Genomic DNA, 27,252 nt, shown 5'->3' with positions numbered 1-27,252 from the left:
CCCCCTCATCTGTTCCCGTCCTATCCACGCGGACGATTCCGGGACGTCTCCAATCTCGTCTCTATTCCCCTCCTCCCCCCTTCTTCCCTCCCCTTCTCTTGCGCCTTGTGGAATGCCCACTCAGTCTGCAACAAACTGCCCTTCACCCACGATCTCTTCATCTCCCACTCCCTTCAACTGCTCGCCCTAACCAAAACCTGGATCTCCCCGGACGACTCTGCCTCAGTCGCAGCCCTTTGCCATGGTGGTCACCTCTTCTCACACACTCCCCGCTCAGTTGGCCGCGGTGGAGGCATTGGGTTACTACTCTCGCCCTCCTGTAGTTTCCAACCCCTCCTCCTACCGCAGTCCCACTGTTTCTCATCCTTTGAAGCCCACTCCATCCGATTATTCAACCCGCTACCACTCAGAGTAGCAGTCATCTACCGCCCCCCTGATAAATCCTTCTCTTCCTTCCTTACCGACTTCGATGCCTGGCTCTCTGTCTTTCTCGAACCCTCATCTCCATCTCTCATTCTCAGAGACTTCAATATACATGTTGATGACCCATCCGACCCTCACGCTTCTAAGTTCCTCACCCTAACTTCCTCCTTCAACCTCCAGCTGTGCTCTACCAACCCTACTCACCGTGACGGCCATTGTCTTGACCTCATCCTTTCCTCATCCGGCTCACCCTCCAACTTCCAAGCTTCAGTTCTTCCTCTCTCCGATCACCACCTGATCACATTCACACTTCTTCACCCCCCCTGCCCCGCCCAACCTTAACCACCACCTCCAGGAATCTCCAGGCCATTGACCCCCTCACCTTATCCGCTAGTATCTCTAATCTCCTCCCATCCATCATGTCTTCCGAGACTGTCGACAAAGCGGTCTCCACTTACAATGCCGCTCTCTCCTCTGCTCTGGACACCCTCGCACCATCCATCTCCCATCCCACAAAGCGTACCAATCCCCAACCCTGGCTGACCCCTTGCATCCGTTACCTTCGCTCCTGCGCACGATCTGCCGAACGCCTCTGGAGGAAATCTCGTACTCATTCAGACTTCCTTCACTATAAATTCATGCTATCCTCTTTCCACTCCTCCCTATTTCTTGCAAAACAGGACTATTACACCCAATTGACCAATTCTCTCAGCTCCAACCCTCGTCGTCTCTTCGCCACCCTTAACTCTCTCCTCAAGGTGCCCCCCGCTCCCACTCCCCCCTCACTCTCTCCTCAATCACTGGCTGATTACTTCCACGACAAAGTGCAAAAGATCAACCTTGAATTCACTACCAAGCCATCACCCCCCACCCCCCCTCTTCACCCATTAACCCTCTCCCTCAACCAACCAACCCAGGCCTCCTTCTCCTCCTTTCCTGAGATCACCGAGGATGAAACCTCCCGCCTTCTTTCCTCCTCGAAATGCACCACCTGTTCCTCTGATCCCATCCCCACCAACCTACTTAACACCATCGCCCATACTGTCAACCCCTCCATCTGTCGCATCCTTAACCTCTCTCTCTCCACTGCAACTGTCCCTGACACCTTCAAGCACGCCGTAGTCACACCTCTCCTCAAAAAACAATCACTCGACCCTACCTGCCCCTCCAACTATCGCCCCATCTCTCTCCTACCCTTCCTCTCCAAAATACTTGAGTGCGCCGTTCACAGCCGCTGTCTTGATTTTCTCTCCTCTCATGCCATCCTCGACCCACTCCAATCCGGTTCCCGCCCTCTCCACTCGACAGAAACAGCACTCTCTAAAGTCTGCAATGACCTGCTCCTGGCCAAATCCAGAGGCCACTACTCCATCCTCATCCTCCTCGATCTTTCTGCCGCTTTTGACACTGTCAATCACGATTTACTTCTCGTCACACTGGCCTCATTTGGGTTCCAGGGCTTTGTGCTCTCCTGGTTCTCCTCCTATCTCTCCCACCGCACATTCAGAGTGCACTCTCATGGATCTTCCTCCACTCCCATCCCGCTATCTGTTGGAGTTTCCCAGGGATCTGTTCTTGGACCCCTTCCCTTCTCTATCTACACCTCTTCCCTAGGCTCACTGATCTCATCTTATGGCTTCCAGTATCATCTTTACGCTGATGACACCCAGCTCTATCTCTCCACACCAGACATCACCGCAGAGACCCAGGCCAAGGTATCGGCCTGCCTATCCGACATTGCTGCCTGGATGTCCAACCGCCACCTGAAGCTGAACATGTCCAAGACCGAGCTCCTCGTCTTTCCACCTATGCCCACTTCTCCTCTTCCCCCACTCTCTATCTCAGTTGATGGCACCCTCATCCTCCCCGTCTCATCTGCCCGCAACCTCGGGGTCATCTTCGACTCTTCCCTCTCCTTCTCTGCGCATATCCAGCAGACTGCCAAAACCTGTCGCTTCTTCCTTTTCAACATCAACAAAATTTGCCCTTTCCTCTCTGAGCACACCACCCGAACTCTCGTCCACGCTCTCATTACCTCTCGTCTCGACTACTGCAACGTGCTCCTCACTGGCCTTCCACTCAGCCATCTATCCCCCCTTCAATCCATTCAGAACTCTGCCGCACGTCTCATATTCCGCCAGAACCGATATACTCATATCACCCCTCTCCTCAAGTCGCTTCACTGGCTTCTGATCAGATACCGCATCCAATTCAAGCTTCTCCTCCTTACTTACAAATGCACTCACTCTGCTGCTCCACCCTACCTCTCTACCCTCATCTCCCCCTACGTTCCTGCCCGTAACCTCCGCTCACATGACAAATCCCTCCTCTCAGTAGCCTTCTCCACCATTGCCAATTCCAGGCTCTGCTCATTTTCCCTTGCCTCACCCTATGCCTGGAACAGTCTTCTTGAATCCCTACGCCAAGCCCCCTCCCTACCCATCTTCAAATCCTTGCTTAAAGCTCACCTCTTCAGTGCTGCATTCGGAACCTAACCTTTCGAACATATAGGTTGCCCCAAGCTGTCTGACCTATCTGATTAACTGTACATTTGTCTTTTAGATTGTAAGCTCTTCGAGCAGGGACTGTCCTTCCGTGTTAAATTGTACAGTGCTGCGTAACCCTAGTAGCGCTTTAGAAATGTTAAGTAGTAGTAGTAGTATGTTTCTATTAGGGCTGTACCAAATACTCATGTTCGATTTGATTTGTCCCCAAATAGTGCCCTGAATACATTATTCGGCCAAATAGTAAAATATTCTATTCAGTACAGCTCTATTTTCTATGTTTCTATACATTTTATGAACAAGGATCAAACTTTTGAACATTATTCTGTGCGTAACAGGAAGCCAACATGCCTCTTTAAGCAAATGGATCACATGATTAAATTTCTTTGAAACTGTTATTAGTTTAATAATTGCAATATTTTGAACAAGTTGCAATTTCTAAGGTTTATTACTCAAAAAACATAAGAGTACAGCAGTGGTTCCCAAACCCAGTCGGGTTTTCCGAGTATACATAATGAACATTTATGAGAGAGTGGTCATCTGGTCATTTAGGGCACCTTTTTGTGCCTTATTCATTTCAGCCCCAGATATTTTGTTCCATTATAGCTGTAAAACGTCTGAGTGCTAGGAATGCCCTATGCCTGACCCTGAAACGCCCCCAACATGCTCCCTTGCGATTTGGACGCATTCCAGATGAATTGTACAGATAAACATCTGCAAAATAGGTTTTGAAAATACTGATTTGGAAGTTTTGAGAAGAAAATTATCCAAATGGTGCTTTAAGACACTTTTTGGATGTTTTTCTCTTTGGAAAATGGGCCTCTAGGTGTCCTTAATGCGGGGCAAACAGATTCAGTTTTTCCAACTGGAGGGCACATGGCCATTGGTTAGACTTACGGTGATCAGATGCTGTAGAAAAGGCAGCACTAATGTGTCCAGGCATTTCAGTATATTGGAAGGTAATGAGTCATGTGGAGATATAGCATATTTCGTATTTTTAGCAGCTTTGAAACTGTAGAGACCAATGGAATATTAAATGCTGAAAAGAAATACAGAGAGAGTGATGATCAGTTCTCTCTTGTGTATCTGACCTCTGTCAATATTTAGAGAATGCATGAATGACTAAGTACCCAATCAAATATAACTGGACAAAGTTAAAACCCACATTTTCAAATATGGTTAGACAGCTGCATAAGAGGCAAGTATTCCCAGACAAGTAGCAACATATGAACATGCATACAGACCCTTAAATGTCACGATTAAAAATTGATATGGCTGCCATACAACCCACACACAGATGAATATTGACCACTAGATGGCCATGGTGTTGCTGCTCATCAAATAACAACACTTTAATGGGATCACTGACCAAACACAGGTGGCTATCACCATCCCTCCAGAGGTGTACTGCCAGCTACCTAGATGAATGTTGCCATAGCAGGATATATCTGGGGACCTGGCACCATATACAGTGGTGGAAATAAGTATTTGATCCCTTGCTGATTTTGTAAGTTTGCCCACTGACAAAGACATGAGCAGCCCATAATTGAAGGGTAGGTTATTGGTAACAGTGAGAGATAGCACATCACAAATTAAATCCGGAAAATCACATTGTGGAAAGTATATGAATTTATTTGCATTCTGCAGAGGGAAATAAGTATTTGATCCCCCACCAACCAGTAAGAGATCTGGCCCCTACAGACCAGGTAGATGCTCCAAATCAACTCGTTACCTGCATGACAGACAGCTGTCGGCAATGGTCACCTGTATGAATGACACCTGTCTACAGACTCAGTGAATCAGTCAGACTCTAACCTCTACAAAATGGCCAAGAGCAAGGAGCTGTCTAAGGATGTCAGGGACAAGATCATACACCTGCACAAGGCTGGAATGGGCTACAAAACCATCAGTAAGACGCTGGGCGAGAAGGAGACAACTGTTGGTGCCATAGTAAGAAAATGGAAGAAGTACAAAATGACTGTCAATCGACAAAGATCTGGGGCTCCACGCAAAATCTCACCTCGTGGGGTATCCTTGATCATGAGGAAGGTTAGAAATCAGCCTACAACTACAAGGGGGGAACTTGTCAATGATCTCAAGGCAGCTGGGACCACTGTCACCACGAAAACCATTGGTAACACATTACGACATAACGGATTGCAATCCTGCAGTGCCCGCAAGGTCCCCCTGCTCCGGAAGGCACATGTGACGGCCCGTCTGAAGTTTGCCAGTGAACACCTGGATGATGCCGAGAGTGATTGGGAGAAGGTGCTGTGGTCAGATGAGACAAAAATTGAGCTCTTTGGCATGAACTCAACTCGCCGTGTTTGGAGGAAGAGAAATGCTGCCTATGACCCAAAGAACACCGTCCCCACTGTCAAGCATGGAGGTGGAAATGTTATGTTTTGGGGGTGTTTCTCTGCTAAGGGCACAGGACTACTTCACCGCATCAATGGGAGAATGGATGGGGCCATGTACCGTACAATTCTGAGTGACAACCTCCTTCCCTCCGCCAGGGCCTTAAAAATGGGTCGTGGCTGGGTCTTCCAGCACGACAATGACCCAAAACATACAGCCAAGGCAACAAAGGAGTGGCTCAGGAAGAAGCACATTAGGGTCATGGAGTGGCCTAGCCAGTCACCAGACCTTAATCCCATTGAAAACTTATGGAGGGAGCTGAAGCTGCGAGTTGCCAAGCGACAGCCCAGAACTCTTAATGATTTAGAGATGATCTGCAAAGAGGAGTGGACCAAAATTCCTCCTGACATGTGTGCAAACCTCATCATCAACTACAGAAGACGTCTGACCGCTGTGCTTGCCAACAAGGGTTTTGCCACCAAGTATTAGGTCTTGTTTGCCAGAGGGATTAAATACTTATTTCCCTCTGCAGAATGCAAATAAATTCATATACTTTCCACAATGTGAGTTTCCGGATTTAATTTGTGATGTGCTATCTCTCACTGTTACCAATAACCTACCCTTCAATTATGGGCTGCTCATGTCTTTGTCAGTGGGCAAACTTACAAAATCAGCAAGGGATCAAATACTTATTTCCACCACTGTATGTCCGTGTTTCCCCGGACATGTCCTCTTTTTGAGGGCAACATCGGGAGTCCGGGCGGGTTTCCCAGTTTTCATTCTTTGTCCGGGTTTCTCTCTCAGTTTGGTCACATGACCTATGATGGACCAGCAGGCAGCTGCACTGTGCCTGATCAGGCTGATCTACTCGTGCTGGCCTGAAAATATTGTTTTGGGAACTGCTGCTGCGCCTGCACCATGCACGCAAGGTCCTCATGCAGTGCACGCGTCGTTGGTTGGCAGGCAAAGAAGTTTGGAGTTGACTAAGAGGACGGCAACGGCCGGCAGCACTGCTGCTGAAACTGAAGCCGGCTGCTCTGTCTGCCTGCCTGCCTACCAGCACCCCACATTGATTGACACTTGTTTGACCACTGATCATGGAGGACATCTCCTGAGCCTTAGAGCCTGCCCTGCTGCTGTGCTGCAGCCAGGGTTGAAACTTAACTCCTAAACATTCTGGACCAGTTGCAGGCTGCAGCTCTCTTCTCTTGACTCTTCTGAGACCGATCATACATTACTGTGGCAATCTTCTGCAGACTGCCCACACTCCAGGATTGCCTAGAATGGGTGGCAGAGCTGGTGGTTGGGAGGCGAGGCTAGTGCTGGGCAGACTTATACGGTCTGTGCCGGGGCTGGTGGTTGGGAGGCGGGACTAGTGCTGGGCAGACTTATACGGTCTGTGCCAGAGCCGGTGGTGGGAGGCAGGGATAGTGCTGGGCAGACTTATACGGTCTGTGCCAGAGCTGGTGGTGGGAGGTGGGGTTGGTGGATAGGGCTGGACAGACTTATACGGTCTGTGCCCTGAAGAGGACAGTACAAATAAAAAAGTAGCAAATATGAATTTATCTTCTTGGGCAGACTGGATGGACCGTGCAAGTCTTTTTCTGCCGTCATCTACTATGTTACTATGTTACTGTCTCCAGGAGTTTTTCATCTCCCCAGCTCACACTGTTTTTTTGTTTTCTTTTCAGCAGTACTGTTTGTCTTAAAGTGTTCCCCCTCCCTGCCCATCTTCAAGTCTTTACTTAAAGCCCACCTCTTCAATGCTGCGTTCGGCACCTAACTCTTACCATTCAGTAAATCCAGACTGCCCCAATTTGACTGCCCCTATCGGACTGACTGTTCACTTGTCTTTTAGATTGTAAGCTCTTTGAGCAGGGACTGTCCCTCTATGTTAAATTGTACAGCGCTGCGTAACCCTAGAAGCGCTTTAGAAATGTTAAGTAGTAGTAGTAGTATCTCACCATCTCTTTTGTCCTCTTCCTTCTTCTTAACCTTCAACATTTCCTTCCTTCCATTGAACCATCTCCTTTCTATCTGAGTACATCTCGCCTTCGTCGCTGTGGTCATACCTCTCCTACTCTTCTCTGTACTCTCTTGCTCCTTCTCCTGCTCTCCGCTGGGGACATCAATCCCAATCCTGGTCCTTCACATCAGCTCTTATCCTATTTGTGCAGGTCACACCATGATGTCTCCAATCTAATTTCTGTTCCTCTCCTCTTCTTCCCTGCCTTTCTCGTGTGCTCTGTGGAATGCCCGCTCTGTTTGTAACAAACTTTCCTATATCCATGACCTCTTTATCTCTCTTACTCTCCATCTGCTTGCCCTAACTGAAACTTGGCTTTACCCTGAAGACTCTGCTTCAGTCGCGGCCCTTTGCCATGGAGGTTATCTTTTCTCCCATACTCCTCGCCCAGTTGGCCGCGGAGGTGGTGTCGGGCTACTACTTTCACCCTCCTTTAGATTTCAACCTCTTCTTCCATCTCAGTCTCACTGCTTTTCTTCCTTTGAAGTCCATTCCATCAGTCTATTCACTCCTCTGCCTCTCTGAGTAGCAGTCATTTATCGACCCCCCTGATAAGTCTCTTTCTTCCTTTCTCACTGACTTTGATGCCTGGCTTTCCTTCTTTCTTGAACCTTCATCTCCTTCCCTCATTCTTGGGGATTTTAACATTCATGCTTCTCAGTTTCTCGCTTTAACATCCTCTTTCAATCTTCAACTGTGCTCCACTACCTCCACTCACCAGAACGGCCACTGTCTTGATCTTATCCTCTTCTCAAACTGCTCACTCTCTAGTTTCTGTGCCTCAGCTGTTCCCCTCTCTGACCATCATCTGATAACTTTCACACTTAAACACCCTCTTCCCCAGTCCCGTCCAATCTTAACCAATACATTTAGGAATCTTCAGGTTATTGATTCTTCTACTCTGTCCTCCAGTATTTCAAATCTCTTCTCTACCACTAAGTCATCTAAGTCTGTCATTGAGGCTGTCTCTTCCTATAATACTATTCTCTCCTCTGCTCGGGATATGCTTGCTCCTTCCATTCCCCGTTCTGTAAGGCGTACCAAACCCCAGCCTTGGCTGACCTCTAGAATCCGCTACCTACATTCCTGTACCCACTCTGCCGAACGCCTTTGGCTGAAATCCTGTGCCCATGCTGATTTCATACATTTCAAATTCTTGTTGACCTCCTTCCAGTCTGCTCGTTTACTTGCCAAACAGGTCTATTACATCCAGTTGACAAATTCTCTTGGCTCTACCCTACTACTACTACTACTATTTAGCATTTCTATAGCGCTACAAAGCATACCCCTCAACGTTTCTTTGCCACACTGAACTCTCTCCTCAAAGTGCCTTCATCTCCAGTTCCCCCTTCACTTTCTCCCCAGACTCTGGCTGAGTACTTTCATGATAAGGTTCAGAAGATTAACCTTGAATTCTCAACCAAGTCACCTCCACCTCTCCATCCCTTAGTCCATTCTCTCAACCCTCCAACCCCTGCCTCCTTTTCTTCCTTTTCTAAAATCAATGAAGAGGAAACTGCACATCTTCTTTCCTCCTCAAAACCAACTACCTGTTCCTCTGATCCTATTCTCACCCATCTATTTAACACTATCTCTCCTACTGTCATCCCTTTTATCTGTCATATCCTCAATCTTTCACTTTCCACTGTGACTGTTCCTGATGCCTTCAAACATGCCGTAGTAACACCACTCCTTAAAAAAAACCTTCATTGGACTCTACCTGTCCTTCCAACTATCGCCCCATCTCCTTCCTCCCTTTCCTATCCAAGATACTTGAATGTGCTGTTCATCGCCGTTGTCTTGACTTTCTTTCATCTCAAGCTGTTCTTGATTTTATTTATTTATTTATTTATTTTATTTATGACATTTATATCCCACAATATTCCCACTCAAGGGCAGGCTCAATGTGGCGTACAATAGTTAATATGCAGACAATAGTACAAAACACAAGGTCACAAGAGGGAGAAAGAAATAACTGAGAAGGAAAGGAAGAGAGGGGAGGTGATAAATTGTCACAGAGAGAGCCGTGGGTTAAAAGGGGGTGGCACCAGAAGGGCCCATAGCATATGCTCTGCCAAAAAGGAAGGTCTTGAGTTGCTTCTTAAAGGTCGGGTGATCAGGAGTGAATTTAACCTCTCGAGGCAGCCCGTTCCACAATTGAGTGCTGAGATAAGGGAAAGAGGAACCATAGATGGTCTTATATTTGAGGCCACAAGGAGCCGGGTAGTGGATATTGAGGTATGAGCGGGCCGACCGTCGGGAATTCCTGGGCGGCAGGTTAATGAGAGTGTCCATATAGGAAGGGGCTTCTCCATAGATGATTTTGTGCACCAATGCGCAGATCTTGAACGCGATGTGGTCCTTCACAGGAAGCCAATGCAGCTGCTCTCGAAGTGGTCTCGAACTTTCAAATCTCGATTTGCCAAAGATGAGTCGAGCTGCTGTATTCTGAGCAGTTTGCAATTTTTTTAGGAGCAGGTTAGTGCATCCCCCGTTGATACTGTTGCAATAATCAAGACAGCTAATTACCAGGGACTGGACTAGATTGCGGAATATGTCTTGAGGGAAGAAAGGCTTGATACACTGAAGCCTCCAAAGAGAGTAGAACATATGCTTGACTGTAGAGTTCACATGCTGCTCCAATGTCAAAGATCTGTCAACCAGGACTCCCAAGATTTTTAGGGATGCTGAGATAGGCAGGACGAACTCGGGAGTAATTAATTTAGGAGGCCTGTGTTTGTTATAGGGAGAGGAGAGGAGCAAGCAGTGCGTTTTCTCTGCATTGAGTTTAAATCGAAAATAATTGGCCCAGTCGAGCATGGTTTTAAAGCCTTGCCGAATCCTTCTGGTTATTTCAGTTAGGTCTTTTTCAAAAGGGATGAAGATAGTGATATCATCTGCGTAGATAAATGGGTTTAATCCCAGTTTAGAGAGAGCAGTTGGCCTAGCCAGTCACCAGACCTTAATCCCATTGAAAACTTATGGAGGGAGCTGAAGCTGCGAGTTGCCAAGCGACAGCCCAGAACTCTTAATGATTTAGAGATGATCTGCAAAGAGGAGTGGACCAAAATTCCTCCTGACATGTGTGCAAACCTCATCATCAACTACAGAAGACGTCTGACCGCTGTGCTTGCCAACAAGGGTTTTGCCACCAAGTATTAGGTCTTGTTTGCCAGAGGGATTAAATACTTATTTCCCTCTGCAGAATGCAAATAAATTCATATACTTTCCACAATGTGATTTTCCGGATTTAATTTGTGATGTGCTATCTCTCACTGTTACCAATAACCTACCCTTCAATTATGGGCTGCTCATGTCTTTGTCAGTGGGCAAACTTACAAAATCAGCAAGGGATCAAATACTTATTTCCACCACTGTATCCAAGTATATGCCACCACAACCCTGAGTATAAGCCAGCAGGTAGCCATGTATTAGATGTAGACTGTGGAGAAGCACATTGTGTGACTTAGTACCCGACACACTGCAAAGACAATGCCAAGGAAGAGGGAGCCTACTTCAGTGAAGAGGAGGTGCACAAACTCTGTAAGATGGTCGGGAGACCCAGAGCCACCCTGTACTCTAAGGACAAGAAGGCCTCCATGTGTGAATCTAGGAACCTCTGCAGGAGATTCCAATCCAGGGTGCATCGGTAAGAATCTTTCTCTTCCCATATCCCTTTTGTAAATGCAGGATCCAGGTTTATACTGATCGCATACTTCTAGGGAACCCTGCCCACATATATGGTGTTCATTACAAGTGACATCTCTGTAAACGTGAGCACTGTAGCTGTGGACTGCCAGTAATAGCAACATTTAGGTGTGACATTGCTGTGGATTGAAGGAGTGTCGGGTGCTATGCGACGAACCTACATACTACTACTACTACTACTTAACATTTCTAGAGCGCTACTAGGGTTACACAGCGCTGTACAGTTTAACAAAGAAGGATAGTCCCTGCTCAAAGGAGCTTACAATCTAAAGGACGAAATGTCAAATTGGGGCAGTCTAGATTTCCTGAATAGAGGTATAGTGGTTAGGTGCCAAAGGCAACATTGAAGAGGTGGGCTTTGAGCAAGGATTTAAAGATGGGTAGGGAGGGGGCCTGGCATATGGGCTCAGGGAGTTTATTTCAAGCATGGGATGAGGCGAGGCAGAAAGGGCAGAGCCTGGAGTTGGCAGTGGTGGAGAAGGGTACCGAAAGGAGGGATTTGTCTTGAGAGCAGAGGTTACGGGTAGGAACGTAAGGGGAGATGAGGGTAGAGAGGTAAGGAGGAGCTGCAGATCGAGTGCATTTGTAGGTTAGTAGGAGAAGCTTGAACTGTATGTGGTACCTGATCGGAAGCCAGTGAAGTGATTTGAGGAGAGGGGTGATATGAGTATATCGGTCCAGGTGGAAGATAAGACATGCAGCAGAGTTCTGAACGGACTGAAGGGGGGATAGATGGCTAAGTGGGAGGCCAGTGAGGAGTAGGTTGCAGTAGTCAAGGCGAGAGTAAATGAGAGAGTGGGTGAGAGTTCGGGTGGTGTGCTCAGAGAGGAAAGGGCGAATTTTGCTAATGTTATAGAGGAAGAAGCGACAGGTCTTGGCTATCTGCTGGATATGCGCAGAGAAGGAGAGGGAGGAGTCGAAGATGACTCCAAGGTTGTGGGCAGATGAGACGGGGAGGATGAGGGTGTTATCAACTGAGATAGAGAGTGGAGGGAGAGGAGAAGTGGGTTTGGGTGGGAAGACAATAAGCGCTGTCTTGGCCATGTTCAGTTTCAGGTGGCGGTTGGACTTCCAGGCAGCAATGTCGGATAAGCAGGCCGATACTTTGGCCTGGGTTTCTGCAGTGATGTCTGGTGTGGAGAGATAAAGCTGGGTGTCGTTGGCATAAAGATGATATTGGAAACCATGAGATGAGATCAGGGAGCCCAGGGAGGAGGTGTAGATTGAAAAAAGAAGGTGTCCAAGGACAGATCCTTGAGGAACTCCAACAGAGAACAGGATGGGGGTGGAGGAAGAACCACGAGAATGTACTCTGAAGGTACGGTGGGAGAGATAAGAGGAGAACCAGGCGAGGACAGAGCCCTGGAACCCAAATGAGGACAGTGTGGCAAGAAGTAATTTTTTTTTTTGTTGCATTTGTACCCTGCGCTTTCCCACTCATGGCAGGCTCAATGTGGCTTACATGGGGTAATGGAGGGTTAAGTGACTTGCCCAGAGTCACAAGAGCTGCCTGTGCCTGAAGTGGGAATCGAACTCAGTTCCCCAGGACCAAAGTCTACCACCCTAACCACTAGGCCACTCCTCCGTCAGCCTCAAAAGTGCCGGATAGGTCGAGGAGGATGAGGATGGAGTAGTGACCTTTGGATTTGGCAAGGAACAGGTCATTGCAGACTTTAGATAGTGCCGTTTCTGTCGAGTGTAGGGGGCAAAAGCCGGATTGAAGCGGATCGAGGATGGCATGAGAGGAGAGAAAATCAAGGCAATGGCTGTGAATGGCACGTTCAAGTATCTTGGAGAGGAAGGGTAGGAGGGAAATGGGGAAGTAGTTGGAGGGACAGGTAGGGTCAAGTGATGGTTTTTTGAGGAGTGGTGTGACTACAGCATGCTTCAAGGTGTCAGGGACAGTTGCAGTGGAGAGAGAGAGGTTGAGGATATGACAGATGGGGGGGCGTGACAGTAGGAGAGATGGTGTTAAGCAAATTGGTGGGGATGGGGTCAGAGGAACAGGTGGTGCATTTCGAGGAGGAAAGAAGATGGGCCGTTTCCTCTTCGGTGACATCAGGAAAAGAGGAGAAGGAGGCCTGGGTTGGTTGGTTGAGGGAGTGGGTTATAGGGTGAAGAGGAGGAGATGGCTTGGTGGTGAATTCGAGGTTGATCTTCTGCACCTTGTCACGGAAGTAGTCAGCCAGTGATTGAGGAGAGAGTGGGGGTGGGGGTGGGTGGGAGCGGAGGGCACTTTGAGGAGGGAGATAAGGGTGGCAAAGAGATGACGAGGGTTAGAGCTGAGGGAATTAGTCAGTTGGGTGTAATAGTCCTGTTTGGCGAGGAATAGGGAGGACTGGAAGGAGGAAAGCATGAATTTATAATGAATGAAATCAGTATAGGTGCGAGATTTCCTCCAGAGGCGTTCAGCCGATCGGGCGCAGGAGCGAAGGTATCGGGTGCAAGGGGTCAGCCAGGGCTGGGGATGAGTACGCCTTGTGGGATGGGAGATGGATGGTGCAAGGGTGTCCAAAGCAGAGGAGAGAGTGGCATTGTAAGTGGAAACAGCTTTGTCGACAGACTCGGAGGACATGATGGAAGGGAGGAGATTAGAGATACTAGAGGATAAGGTGGGAGGGTCGAAAGCCTGGAGATTCCTGGAAGTAGTGGTTAGTGTTGGGTGGGACTGAGGGGGAGGGTGATGAAGTGTGAAGTTGATCAGGTGATGGTCAGAGAGAGGAAGAGCTGAAGCGCAGAAATTGGAGGGTGAGCAGGTAGAGGAGAGGACAAGGTCAAGACAGTGGCCAGATTGGTGAGTAGGGGTGGTGGAGTTAAGTTGGAGGCTGAAAGAGGAGGTTAGAGTGAGGAAATGAGAAGCATAAGAGTTGGATGGGTCATCAGTGTGTATGTTAAAGTCTCCAAGAATGAGGGATGGGGATGAGGGCTCAAGAAAAACGGATAGCCAGGCATCGAAGTCGGTAAGGAAGGAAGAGAGGGAATTCTCAGGGGGGTGGTAAATGACTGCAACTCTGAGTGGCAGAGGATAGAATAGACGGATGGAGTGAACTTCAAAGGATGAGAAGGAGTGAGACTGCGGTAGGAGGAGAGGTTGAAAACTGCAGGAGGGCGAAAGTAGTAACCCGACGCCGACGCCGCGGTCAACTGGGCGGGGAGAATGGGAGAAAAGATAACCTCCATGGCATAGGGCCGCGACTGAGGCAGAGTCGTCAGGGGTGAGCCAGGTTTCAGTTAGGGGAAGCAGTTGAAGGGAGCGGGAGATGAAGAGATCATGGGTGAAGGAAAGTTTGTTGCGGACCGAGCGGGCGTTCCACAGGGCACACGAGAAGGGAAGGGAGGAGGGGGGAGGAGGAGGGGAATAGAGATGAGATTGGAGACATCGCGGAAACGTTTGCATGGATGAGACGAGGACAGGTGTGGGGGACCTGGGTTGGGATTGATGTCTCCCGCGGATAGCAGGAGAAGGAGCATGAGAGTGCAGAGGAGGGTGGGGGAGGTAGGGCGACGAAGGCGGGATGCGCTTAGGAGGAATGGGGAAGGGTTCATGGCAGGAAGGAGGTGTTGAAGGTTGAGAGCTAGGAAGGAGGAGGAGGACAGTAGAGATGGTGAGGTGGTGGGGGACGGGGGTGGGTAGGGTATTGCAGTAGTGAGCAGGACGGGAGAGGACATGGATGGGTAGTGAGTTCGTGCGGTATACAGCGATGGGGGGAGGGGGAAAAGATTAGGAAGGGATAAGGCAAGGAAGAGAATGTGTATGGGGGCCATAAGTAGTGACTGAGGTAGTTGTGCAGGCTAGGAGGCAGGCGGGGAGGCAGGTAGGTAGTTGTGCAGGCTAGGAGGCAGGCAGGTTGTTGATGGGCAGATAAGCAGGCAAGTTGAAGGGCTGATAGCAGGCAGGTTGGTTGATTGGCTAGCAGGCAGGCAGGCAGGAACAGGTGAGTGCGGTGGAGAGCTCAGCAGCAGGTTGTTGATGGGCAGATAAGCAGGCAAGTTGAAGGGCTGATAGCAGGCAGGTTGGTTGATTGGCTAGCAGGCAGGCAGGTTGGTTGATTGGCTAGCAGGCAGGCAGGCAGGAACAGGTGAGTGCGGTGGAGAGCTCAGCAACAGGACTGGAACAAGCTGGAATAATTTGGAGGTTGGTTGATTGGCTGGCAGGCAGGCAGGAACAGGTGAGTGCAGTGGAGAGCACAGTAGCCGGACTGGAACAAGCTGGAATAGTTTGGAGCAGAAGAGAGCAGGGCAGCAGGATTGGAGCAAGCTGGAACAGACGGACTGGAACGAGCTGGATCAGGCGGACTGGAACAAGCTGGATTAGGCGGACTGGAACGAGCTGGATCAGGCGGACTGGAACAAGCATTCCCCTCATTCTTTTTCCTCCTTTCCTGAAGTTACTATAGAGGAAACTACACTTCTCCTTTTTTTCTCAAAATGTACCACCTGTTCCTCTGATCCCATTCCCACCCACTTTCTTAATGCCATCTCTCCTGCTCTTATTCCTTTTATCTGTCACATTCTCAACCTCTCACTTTCCACTGCGACTGTCCCTGCTGCCTTTAAACATGCTGTGGTCACACCCATAGGAGCCAACTTTTCAAAATTATTGGGGGTGCTAATCCCAATGGAAATAACTCCTCCCTGGACACAAACAAAGAATTTTCTCAATATTGGGGGTGCTCAAGCACCCACAGCACCCACAGAGTTGGCTCCAATGGTCACACCTCTCCTTAAGAAGCCTTCACTCGACCCTACTTGTCCCTCTAATTACCGACCCATCTCCCTCCTCCCTTTTCTCTCCAAATTACTTGAGCATGCTGTTCACCGCCGCTGACTTGATTTTCTCTCCTCACATGCTATTCTTGACCCACTACAATCTGGTTTTCGCCCTCTCCACTCAACCGAAACTGCTCTTACTAAAGTCTCCAATGACCTATTACTGGCTAAATCCAGAGGTCTCTATTCCATCCTCATTCTTCTTGATCTTTCCGCTGCTTTTGACACTGTCGATCACAGCATACTCCTTGATATCCTGTCCTCACTTGGATTCCAGGGCTCTGTCCTTTCCTGGTTCTCTTCCTACCTCTCCCTCCGCACCTTTAGTGTTCACTCTGGTGGATCCTCTTCTACTTCTATCCCTCTGCCTGTCGGCGTACCTCAGGGTTCTGTTCTTGGTCCCCTCCTCTTTTCTATCTACACTTCTTCCCTTGGTTCATTAATCTCATCCCATGGCTTTTCCTACCATCTCTATGCTGATGACTCCCAAATCTACCTTTCTACCCCTGATATCTCACCTTGCATCCAAACCAAAGTTTCAGCGTGCTTGTCTGACATTGCTATCTGGATGTCTCAACGCCACCTGAAATTAAACATGACCAAAACCGAGCTTCTCATTTTTCCCCCCAAACCCACCTCCCCACTCCCCCCGTTTTCTATTTCTGTTGATGGCTCTCTCATTCTCCCTGTCTCCTCGGCTCGAAACCTTGGGGTCATCTTTGACTCTTCTCTCTCCTTCTCTGCTCACATCCAGCAGACCGCCAAGACCTGTCGTTTCTTTCTTTACAACATCCGTAAAATCCGCCCCTTTCTTTCCGAGCACTCTACCAAAACCCTCATCCACACCCTTGTCACCTCTCGTTTAGACTACTGCAATCTGCTTCTTGCTGGCCTCCCACTTAGTCACCTCTCCCCTCTCCAATCGGTTCAAAACTCTGCTGCCCGTCTCGTCTTCCGCCAGGGTCGCTTTACTCATACTACCCCTCTCCTCAAGTCGCTTCACTGGCTCCCTATCCGTTTTCGCATCCTGTTCAAACTTCTTCTACTAACCTATAAATGTACTCACTCTGCTGCTCCCCAGTATCTCTCCACACTCGTCCTTCCCTCCACCCCTTCCCGTGCACTCCGCTCCATGGATAAATCGTTCTTATCTGTTCCCTTCTCCACTACTGCCAACTCCAGACTTCGCGCCTTCTGTCTCGCTGCACCCTACACCTGGAATAAACTTCCTGAGCCCCTACGTCTTGCCCCTTCCTTGGCCACCTTTAAATCTAGACTGAAAGCCCACCTCTTTAACATTGCTTTTGACTCGTAACCACCTGCCTCCACCTACCCTCCTCCTTCCTGTACACAATAATTGATTTGATTTGCTTACTTTATTTTTTGTCTATTAGATTGTAAGCTCTTTGAGCAGGGACTGTCTTTCTTCTATGTTTGTGCAGCGCTGCGTATGCCTTGTAGCGCTATAGAAATGCTAAATAGTAGTAGTAGTAGTAGTAGTAGTAGTAGTAGTAGGGAGAAGTTGGATCAGGCAGACTGGAATAAGCAGGGAGAAGCTGGGTCAGGCGGACTGGAACGAGTAAGGAAAAGCTGGGTCAGGCGGTCATGAACAAGCTGGAGCAGAAGGGCTGGAAGAAGCTACTCCTAGGCAGTCGTCATCCATAGACAAAGCATGTAAGCAAGGAATATCATTACTAGGCCACTGCCAACACATTGGCCATGCCATATGAAAGGATGGGGAGGTGGGATGTCATGTGACCCTACCATTTCCACCGTGCTAGATCTACCACATTTTCACCATCTGGGCAATCTTTATGCTGTGTGTAACTCCTGCCCCATATATAACTTCAATGCATGAGCATAAAGAAACTAGAACAAGAGAACAGCCCTTAGCATGCGAAGCATTTCAGGACACAAACCAATAGGACAAGAACTTCTCTGCACTAACATATGTATATCTTAAATGTAGACTGCTAGTGGTAGAGAAATATGTTTTCTGTTCCTTCAAGATACATTCAAATAGATAGCTCAGCACAATGAGGGGAGAATGTGGATTGGTGTATAGCAGAGAGGCAGAGAGACCTGACTCATGTACCAACACTGTATGTTCACAGAGTAACAAACTGTTAGTTTTACCTTCCAGTCTGTTCAAACACTGTGTAACACTGAAGCGTTGAAGTCAAAATGGCGGACACCACACATCATCAAAATCATTTGTATCCAAAGCCTTATTTTATCTACATCAAACTTTAAAAACAAAAAAAGAGAACAAAACAGCGACCAGCTCACTTATCTGAGAATGCAGATTATAGCACTGTGGAGACTTGATCAACACACCAACAGACCCTCACCAAATACAGAACAAGGGATCACAAATTAAAAGTAAAACTATTTAGACAAAAATTGAGATGGGAACTCCCCAAAATTAAACTTAACATGTACTGCAACACTGGAGAGAGGAAAAACAGAAATGCATTTCCTTTTCTACTGAACATTTACTATGCACATTTTTCCCAAAGCTAACGTATTCCATTTAAAGCATTCAAAATAAAATTCTTTTTTTTCTACCTTTGTAATCTGGACATTTTATTTTTCCATCATGTTGGTTCTGGTTTCTCTTTTCTGCTTTCCTGTCTATGTCTTTTTTCCTGTCTAATCCCTCACTACACCTCCTCTGACATCTTGATTGTTCCTTTTTAGCTCTTTCCTGTTTTTTTTTTTTTCTTTTCTGCTCTGTCAACTCAAATTTCACCCTCTATCACCCTTCTCCTCCTCTTTACTTTTCAGCCACCTATCACATTTCTATCTTCTGTCACCCATTAGCTCTCCCATTGCCCATCTCAAACCTTCCCCAGCCCTTCATTCTTCTTCTTTAATCCCCATTATCATATTTCTACTCACTGTAATCACTATCCTCTCATTCATTTTCTTGCCACCCCCTTCTGGCCTCTCCCACATGGTTTCACCATCCTCTCCACCCTTCTAGCCCAGCAACTGCTCCCTCTTTCTCCCCTTTCATAGCCTGACATCTCCCTGTGCTTTCTCTCTTCCCTCCTGCTCGCTCCCCCATTTTTCCAGCATTTCTTCTTCTCTCTTCCCTCACTTCCACTGTCTGGCATTTCTCCATCACTCCCTTCTACTCTTGGATCTAACATCTCCCTCTTTCTCCCTCTTTCTCCCCTCTCTTACCTCCTGTGTATCTCTCCCTCCCTCTCATCTACCCCCATGTCCAATATCTCTCCCTCTCTCCTATTCTCCACCATCTTTCTCTTTCTTGTCCTTGTGCCCAAAATCTCTCTTCCCACTCCCCCATGCAGCATTTTCTCCCTTCCTCCTGTCCACTACCTTGTCCAACGTTTCTGCCTCTCTCCCTTGTGCACCATCTCCCCCTCCCTTCCACCCTTACGTCCAACATTTGTCCCTCTTTCACCCCTCACCCTCCATGCAGCATCTCCCCCTTCCTTCCACCATTATATCCAACATTCTTCTCTCGTTCTCACCCTCAACCCCACCCTTAATGCCCAACATTTCTTCCTCTGTCACCCCTCTCACCCTCCATGCAGCCTTTCACCCACCTCTCCAGCCCCTATGTCCAACATTTCTCCCTCTCTCACCCTCCTCTCCACCCATATGTCCAACAATTCTCCCTCTCACCCTCCATGCAGCATCTCTCCCCTCTGACACATGTCCAGCATTTCTCTCACCCTCCATGCGGCCTCTCTCCCTCCCCTCTCACCCTCCATGCAGCTTTTCACATTCTCCTCTACACCTGTGTCCAACAATTTTCCCTCTCACCCTCCATGCAGCATCTCTCCCCTCTGACACTTATGTCCAACATTTCTCTCTCTCACCCTCCATGCAGCATCTCTCCCCTCTGACACACATTTCTCTCTCTCACCCTCCATGCAGCATCTCTCCCCTCTGACACACATTTCTCTCTCTCACCCTCCATGCAGCATCTCTCCCCTCTGACACACATTTCTCTCTCTCACCCTCCATGCAGCATCTCTCCCCTCTGACACACATTTCTCTCTCTCACCCTCCATGCATGGCTATTCAATGCCGGGCCATTTCCGGTGATTGAAATTGAGTATTTAGTTTCATTTTTGGCTGCACCAACTTAATTGATTAAGCTGATATTAAGTGCTTAGCTGTTAAAGACGGGCCTGCAATGTATGTAGCCTATTTTAGCCACTAAACAGAGCCGGTTTGGCATTGAATATCTGCACCTAACTGGCTGTGTCACGTAATGTAGTCAGTGGCTAGCCATTAACTGTGGATATCCAGTGGGATATAACCAGTTATCACCCACTGAAAATCTGCAGTTAGGTGCTAAAACGCTATTTGACCAGCAAGGAGCCATTCCTGTCCAGTTAAATAGTTTTGAATATTACTCTTTATGAGCCATTTCTGCATGTCCCTGGTAAAAACTTCCAATACCGTACGACATGATACATTACCACCTTGTAGAGGACAGACAATGAGCATATGGGTGCACAATTCAGGAGGAGATCATCATGGTCGTGATACATTTCAATTCGAAGGTTCACCATCTGTATTTTTGAAGAGCTTTGCCTGAGAGAAATGGAAGGACACATATAGGCCCGATCAGTTATATATATATATATATATGTATATATGTTACCTTAGGACCATTCATTAGTGTAAATACAATACTTTCCTCCACATCACCATCTCCAGTAAGTCACCTTTAGTGTAGTGTGATCACCTACATGGTGGACACCCAACTCTGTGATGTGTTGTTGAAGGTGTAGACAGGGTTTGTAGGAGGCAGGTGTTAGCTTGAAGAAATCTAAATATTTTGGGCCCAATATTCAAAAGATTTATGCTCCTAATTTTCAGAGTTATGCTCCTAAACTGGCCCCTTTGAAAATGTACTAGGGCTGATATTCAGCCAGTGGTCCTCAGTGTTTTGCTGTAACATCTGCTGGTCATATCCGGGCTCTGGCATTGAATTTCCAGGTTTCCAGAGCCAGCTATATCATAGCTGCTAGAAGTGTGCACGGGGACATATATGGTCCCCATACTGTCCCCTCACTATCCCCAGTCAATTCTTTTCCATCCTCATTATATTGGAACTGCCTGCTCACCATCCCCACAGTTTTGTTTCACATTCCCATACCCAATCTGCATTGAAAAGATAAGGAACATGATAGCCGGTCATGTGTTTGCTGTCCACCACCGGCGTTAAATCCAGATATTTAATACCGGGCAATTTCTTGCAACCAGCACTGAATATCTGGGTGTATTTTGGCTGCTAAAAAGTTAACCGGCTATGCTGATTTTCAGCGCTAACCGGTTAACATTTTAGTGGTCACAGATAGGCCTGTTATTTAAGTGCTCAACATAGCAGTTTGATGCTGACTATCCACACCTGACCGCCTGTGTTACACAATAAAGTTGGTTAATGGCTAGCCACTAACCGCAGTGGCGTACCAAGGGGGGGCGGTGGGGGCGGTCCGCCCCGGGTGCACGCCTCTTGGGGGGTGCCGCGCGCCTGTCGGCTCTTCGTTTCCATGCTCCTTCTGCCCCGAAACAGGCTACTTCCTGTTCCGGGGCAGAGGGAGCATGGAAACGAACAGCCGACAGGCGCGCGGCACTTCCCCAGCGGCGTGCACCTGGGGGGGTTCTTTCACCGGGGGTGTCGCGCTGCACCCGGGGGGTTCTTTTGCCGGGGAGGGGGGTCGCGCTGCACCCGGGGGGCGGGGCGCATCGGCGATCCGCCCAGGGTGTCAGCCCCCCTAGGAACGCCACTGACTAACTTTGATATTCAGTGGGAGATAACCAGTTATATCCCGCTGAATAGCCAACGTTAGGAGCTTAAATGCTATATAACAAGCCAGAAACGGCTCCTGGCCGGTTAAATAGTTTTGAATATCAGGTGGGGGAGGCTTGTAAATTCAAACCAAATGTAAAATGTGTCCTATAACTTGTTAAAATTTAACTTTGTTAAATGTGCAAGAAAAACATATTTATTAACATGGACTGCAAGAAAACAATCAAAATAGCCAGTTTTGCTTTAAGCACTAACCGGCCATTTACAGCAGCACTGACTGGTCAAAGGCTGCTGAAAATGACCGGTTAGTCTGGAACAGGCAATTTAATTGGTCAGGAGCTATTTTTGGACAGTTAAATCACTTTGAATATCAACTCCTACATTTATGAGCATAAGATGTGGGTGGCAACAAGAGCAGACTTACAGCAGGAAAATGAGTTAGGAGTTTAGCACTGATTTTCAGCACTAGCCTCATAAATTAAGCAAATGAAAGGCGGAGCTAAAGTTATAAACATAACTTTTAAGCTCCTAAATTAAGATGAATTTTCAGCTGAGGGGCATTTTTGATATGACATCTAAGTCCAACTCTGGACGTTTTGCTAAAAATGTGCAAAATTCAAGTGGGGAATATAGCCATTTTCATAACAGAAAAACATCTATTTTTTTTTTTTTTCAAAGATTGCTGTTTGCTAGATGTTTTTGTGCTCTGTGCATTTATCTTTTTGGTCCATCAGCAAATTTAATTATCTCACTAGTTACTCCCATCTCTAGGTCATTTATAAACATGTTAAAAAGCAGTGGTCCCAGCACAGACCCCACTAACTACCCTTCTCCATTGAGAATGCTGACCATTTATTTATTTTATTTATTTTATTTATTTGTTATGATTGTATCCCACATTTTCCCACCTATTTGCAGGCTCAATGTGGCTTACATATAACTATAAAGGCATCCACCAATTCCGGTATGATCAAATACAAGGTAATGACAGGTAGAATAAGGTTCATATGTGAACAGATGCGTTAGGGAATCATAGAGAGGAAGAGTTATTTTGTGTTTATTCCGAGCCTTGGTTTCGTTGTGTTGCAGGGTTTAGGCATTTATGTTGGGTCGGTAGGGTATGCCTTATTGAACAAGTTCATTTTGAGTGATTTCCAGAAGTTTAGGTGGTCATACGTTGTTTTCACGGCTTTTGGTAACGGGTTCCATAGTTGTGCGCTTATATAGGAAAAGCTGGATGCATAGGTTAATTTGTATTTGAGTCCTTTGCAACTTGGGTAATGGAGATTTAAGTATGTTCGTGATGATCCTGTTGTGTTCCTGGTTTGTAGATCTACTGAATTTTGGATAGATTTTATCTTGTTTTCTTTTGTCCTCTGTGCTAGCCTGCCATTATAAGAGTTTCTTTTCTATCTTAATTGAATTTTGAATTATTGTACACCACTTGCAATTTGCTTTTGAAGGTTGTATATTAAAACTAAATAAACCATAAACCATATTTAAATCACTTGTAGCTGCCTAGACAGTGCTATTGAGTGGCACATCACCAGACTCGACCCTTCGCAGCCACGTCCCAAGGGGGCAGATCAGGGGCATTATAGAGGGCGGAGCCAGAGAAGAGCCAGGCCGTTATGCGGATCCTGGCAATATCCAGTGATGTTACCTGCATTGCTAATTGGGCATTCAGAAACACATAAAAAGCTGTCCTAAGTTTGCCAGGTTACCTGTATGGGTGCTGGCCCTCAATACTGACTGGCATCCGTATAACTTCCAGATACTGGTCTACATTGTATATATTACAGGATACTTATACCCCACACTTACCTCATGAGCTCCGTATAGCTTACATAATGAAGAGACTGGCATTCCCAGAAATAAGTTACATCATAAGTACATAAATATTGCCACACTGGGACACCATCAAGCCCAGCATCTTGTTTCCAGCAGTGGCCAATCCATGTCACAATACCTGGCAAGATCCCGAAAAAAGTTCAATACATTTTATGCTGCATATCCCCAAGTCAATTTAACAATGGTCTATGGACTTTTACTTTAGGAAGCTGTCCAGACCCTTTTTAAACTCTTCTTGGTACTGTCCCTTCCTAATCTGTTTCTCCATCTGAAACCACTGTACACTGCAGGCACACATTGTCCACCCTCTGTATTCATCATCTCACAATCCTTTTTCTCGGCTCTCAACCTTCAACATTTCCTTCCTTCCATTCATCCATCTCCTTTCTATTGAGTACATCTGGCCTTCGTCACTGTCGTCATACCTCTCCTACTCTTCTCCGTACTCTCTTGCTCCTTCTCCTGCTGTCTGCTGGGGACATTAATCCCAATCCTGGTCCTCCACATCAGCTCTCATCCTATTTGTGCAGGTCACACCGTGATATCTCCAATCTAATTTCTGTTCCTCTCCTCCCCCCTTCTTCCCTGCCTTTCTCTTGCGCTCTGTGGAATGCCAGCTCTGTCTGTAACAAACTTTCCTACATCTATGACCTCTTTATCTCTTGTACTCTCCATCTGCTTGCCCTAACTGAAACTTGGCTTTACCCTGAAGACTCTGCTTCAGTTTCGGCCCTATGCCATGGAGGTTCTTTTCTCCCATACTCCTCGCCTGGTTGGCCACGGAGGTGGTGTCGGGCTACTACTTTCACCCTCTTGTAGATTTCAACCTCTTCTTTCACCTCAGTCTCACTGTTTTTCTTCCTTCGAAATCCACTCCTTCCGTCTATTTGCTACTCTGCCTCTCCGAGTAGCAGTCATTATCGACCCCCTGATAAGTCCCTTTCTTCCTTTCTCACTAACTTTGATGCCTCACTTTCCTTCTTTTTTTGAACCTTCATCTCCTTCCCTCATTCTTGGGGATTTTAACATTCATGCTAATGATCCCTCTGACTCTTATGCTTCTCAGTTTCTTGCTTTAACATTCTCTTTCAATCTTCAGCTGTGCTCCACTGCCCCCACTCACCAGAATGGCCACTGTGTCTTGATCTTATCCTCTGCTCAAACTGCTCACTCTCCAGTTTCTGTGCCTCAAAACTCTTCCCCTCTCTGACCATCATCTGATAACTTTCACACTTAAACACCCTCCTCCCCAGTCCAGTCCAATCTTAAGCAATATATTTAGGAATCTTCAGGGTATTGACCTTTCTACTCTGTCCTCCAGTGTTTCAAATCTCTTCTCTACCACTATGTTATCCAAGTCTGTCAATGAGGCTGTCTCTTCCTATAATACTATTCTCTCCTCTGCTCCGGATACTCTCGCTCCTCCCATTCCCCGTTCTGTAAAACATACCAAACCCCAGCCTTGGCTGACCTCTAGAATCCGCTATCTATGTTCCTGTGCCCGCTCTGCCGCTTTGGCTGAAATCCCGTGCCCATGCTGACTTCATACATTTCAAATTCTTGCTGACCTCCTTCCAGTCTGCTCTTTTACTTGCCAAACAGGAGTATTATATCCAGTTGACAAATTCTCTTGGCTCAAACCCTCAATGTCTCTTTGCCACACTGAACTCTCTCTTCAAAGTGCCTTCACCTCCAACCCCCCTTTACTTTCCCCCCCAGACTCTGGCTGAGTACTTTCATGATAAGGTTCACTAAGCTAACTGCCACCACATTTTCTGGCAACAAATTCCAGAGTTTTACACGTTGAGTGAAGACAAATTTTCTCTGATAAAGATCATCTCATATCAAAACACATAAATAAAACAATTACCAGAGATCGCACTCAGCAATTACTGCCCAGCATTCTCACCCTGTTGAGCTTCAATCCCCCTTCCTTCCATCTATACAGCACCAGCTCCAATCCCCCTACCAACCTCATCCCCAGCATCAGGTACAATCCTCTTTTCTCCCTCCCCTTAGTACCAGCTCCGATCCCCCTCCTTCCCACCAAGCACCAGATCTGATCTCCCTCCCTCCCCGCAGGTTCAGTCCTCCTCCCAACAGCCCACTGGCACCAGCTCCAGTCACTCTACTTCTTTCTCACCTGGTACCAGCTCCAATCGTCCTCCCAAACCAGCCCCCCCCCCCCAACACAACATTTAATCCCCTTTCCTCCTTCCCACCCAGCACCAACTTTGATCCTCCTACCAACTTCCCCCACCTGATACCAGCTGCCATCCCCCTCTTACACTCCAGGCACCTGCTCTGATCCCCCTCCCTCCCAGCAGGTCCAGTCCTCCTCCCAACACCCCATTGGTACCACCTCTGATTACCCTCCTTCCTTCCCACCTGACACCAGCTCCGATCGCCCTCCCCCCCCCCCCAGCAATATAAGACTTCTCTATGGTGCACTTACTGTTTGTAAATTGTCCCACTAGTGGAGAGGAAAATTTTATGTATACTGTAGGTAATTACTGCAATATACCTAATTATAGATAAGGAAACATAGCCAGGGAGAGTAAAGTGGATGGGACTGTTTCCAGGAGGAGGAAGAAACCAAAAAGGCATCTGTCACCAAACTCTGTGGTCAATGTCCGCAAATATGTTGAGACCCTCAAGGTGAAATATATAAGCCAGGTCTCCTGTGATAGCTGGCACCAAAAGTAAAGGGTCTGTCTCCACTGTGGGCTGAGTGTGCCTCAGAGATGGTGACATGACATAGGGGGAAGGTAGAAGGATCCGACGATATGCAAGGAGTACAACAGGAGTCTATATGTAGGTGTCTACTTTCCTTTACAGAATACTAGTGCAACCGAGTATATACCAAGTCTATGTGCTTAGGCATGACAAGTCATACACAGAGCTGGTGTCATTCTGTGTGCTTAAAAGCCTGTGATACACATGTAACTCATACCAGTCCAACCGACTCTATGTGCTTGGGCATGACACTTACATCAGTCATAGAGCTGCTGTCATTGTGTATGCCTCAATGCCACTGATACACGTGTAACACAGTATTTACAGAATACTGGCTTAACCAACCATATACCGAGTTTATGACAAGTCAGCCATAGAGCTGGTGTCATTGTGTGTGCCTAAATGCCCATGATACACGTGTAACACAGTATTTACAGAATACTGGTGCAACCGAGGTTATAACGAGTCTATGTGCTTAGGCATGACACTCCAGCCACAGCGGTGGTGTCGTGTGTGTTTAAATGCTAGTGATACACGTGTAACATACTGGTGCAACCGAGTATATACCAAGTCTATGTTCTTAGGCATGACATGTCCTCCACAGAGCTGGTGTCATTGTGTGTTCCTAAATGCCCGTGATACACGTGTAACACGGTATTTACAGAATACTGGTGCAACCGAGGTTATAACGACTTTATGTGCTTAGGCATGACACTCCAGCCACAGTGGTGGTGTCATTGTGTGTGTGTAAATGCTAGTGATACACGTGTAACACATACTGGTGCAACCGAGTATATACCGAGTCTATGTGCTTAGGCATGACACTCCAGCCACAGTGGTGGTGTCATTGTATGTGGCTAAATGGCCATGATACATGTGTAACACAGTATTTTATAGGTTATCCCCTGGATTCTATATACTTTATTTTATTTTTTGTTACATTTGTACCCCGCGCTTTCCCACTCATAGCAGGTTTAATGCGGCTTACGTGGGGCAATGGAGGGTTAAGTGACTTGCCCAGAGTCACAAGGAGCTGCAGTGGGAATTGAACCCAGTTCTCCAGGACCAAAGTCCACCAC

The sequence above is a fragment of the Microcaecilia unicolor genome, chromosome 11, assembly GCF_901765095.1.
Source record: "Microcaecilia unicolor chromosome 11, aMicUni1.1, whole genome shotgun sequence".
NCBI classification, from domain to species: domain Eukaryota; kingdom Metazoa; phylum Chordata; class Amphibia; order Gymnophiona; family Siphonopidae; genus Microcaecilia; species Microcaecilia unicolor.
This window is presented reverse-complemented; position numbering follows the sequence as displayed.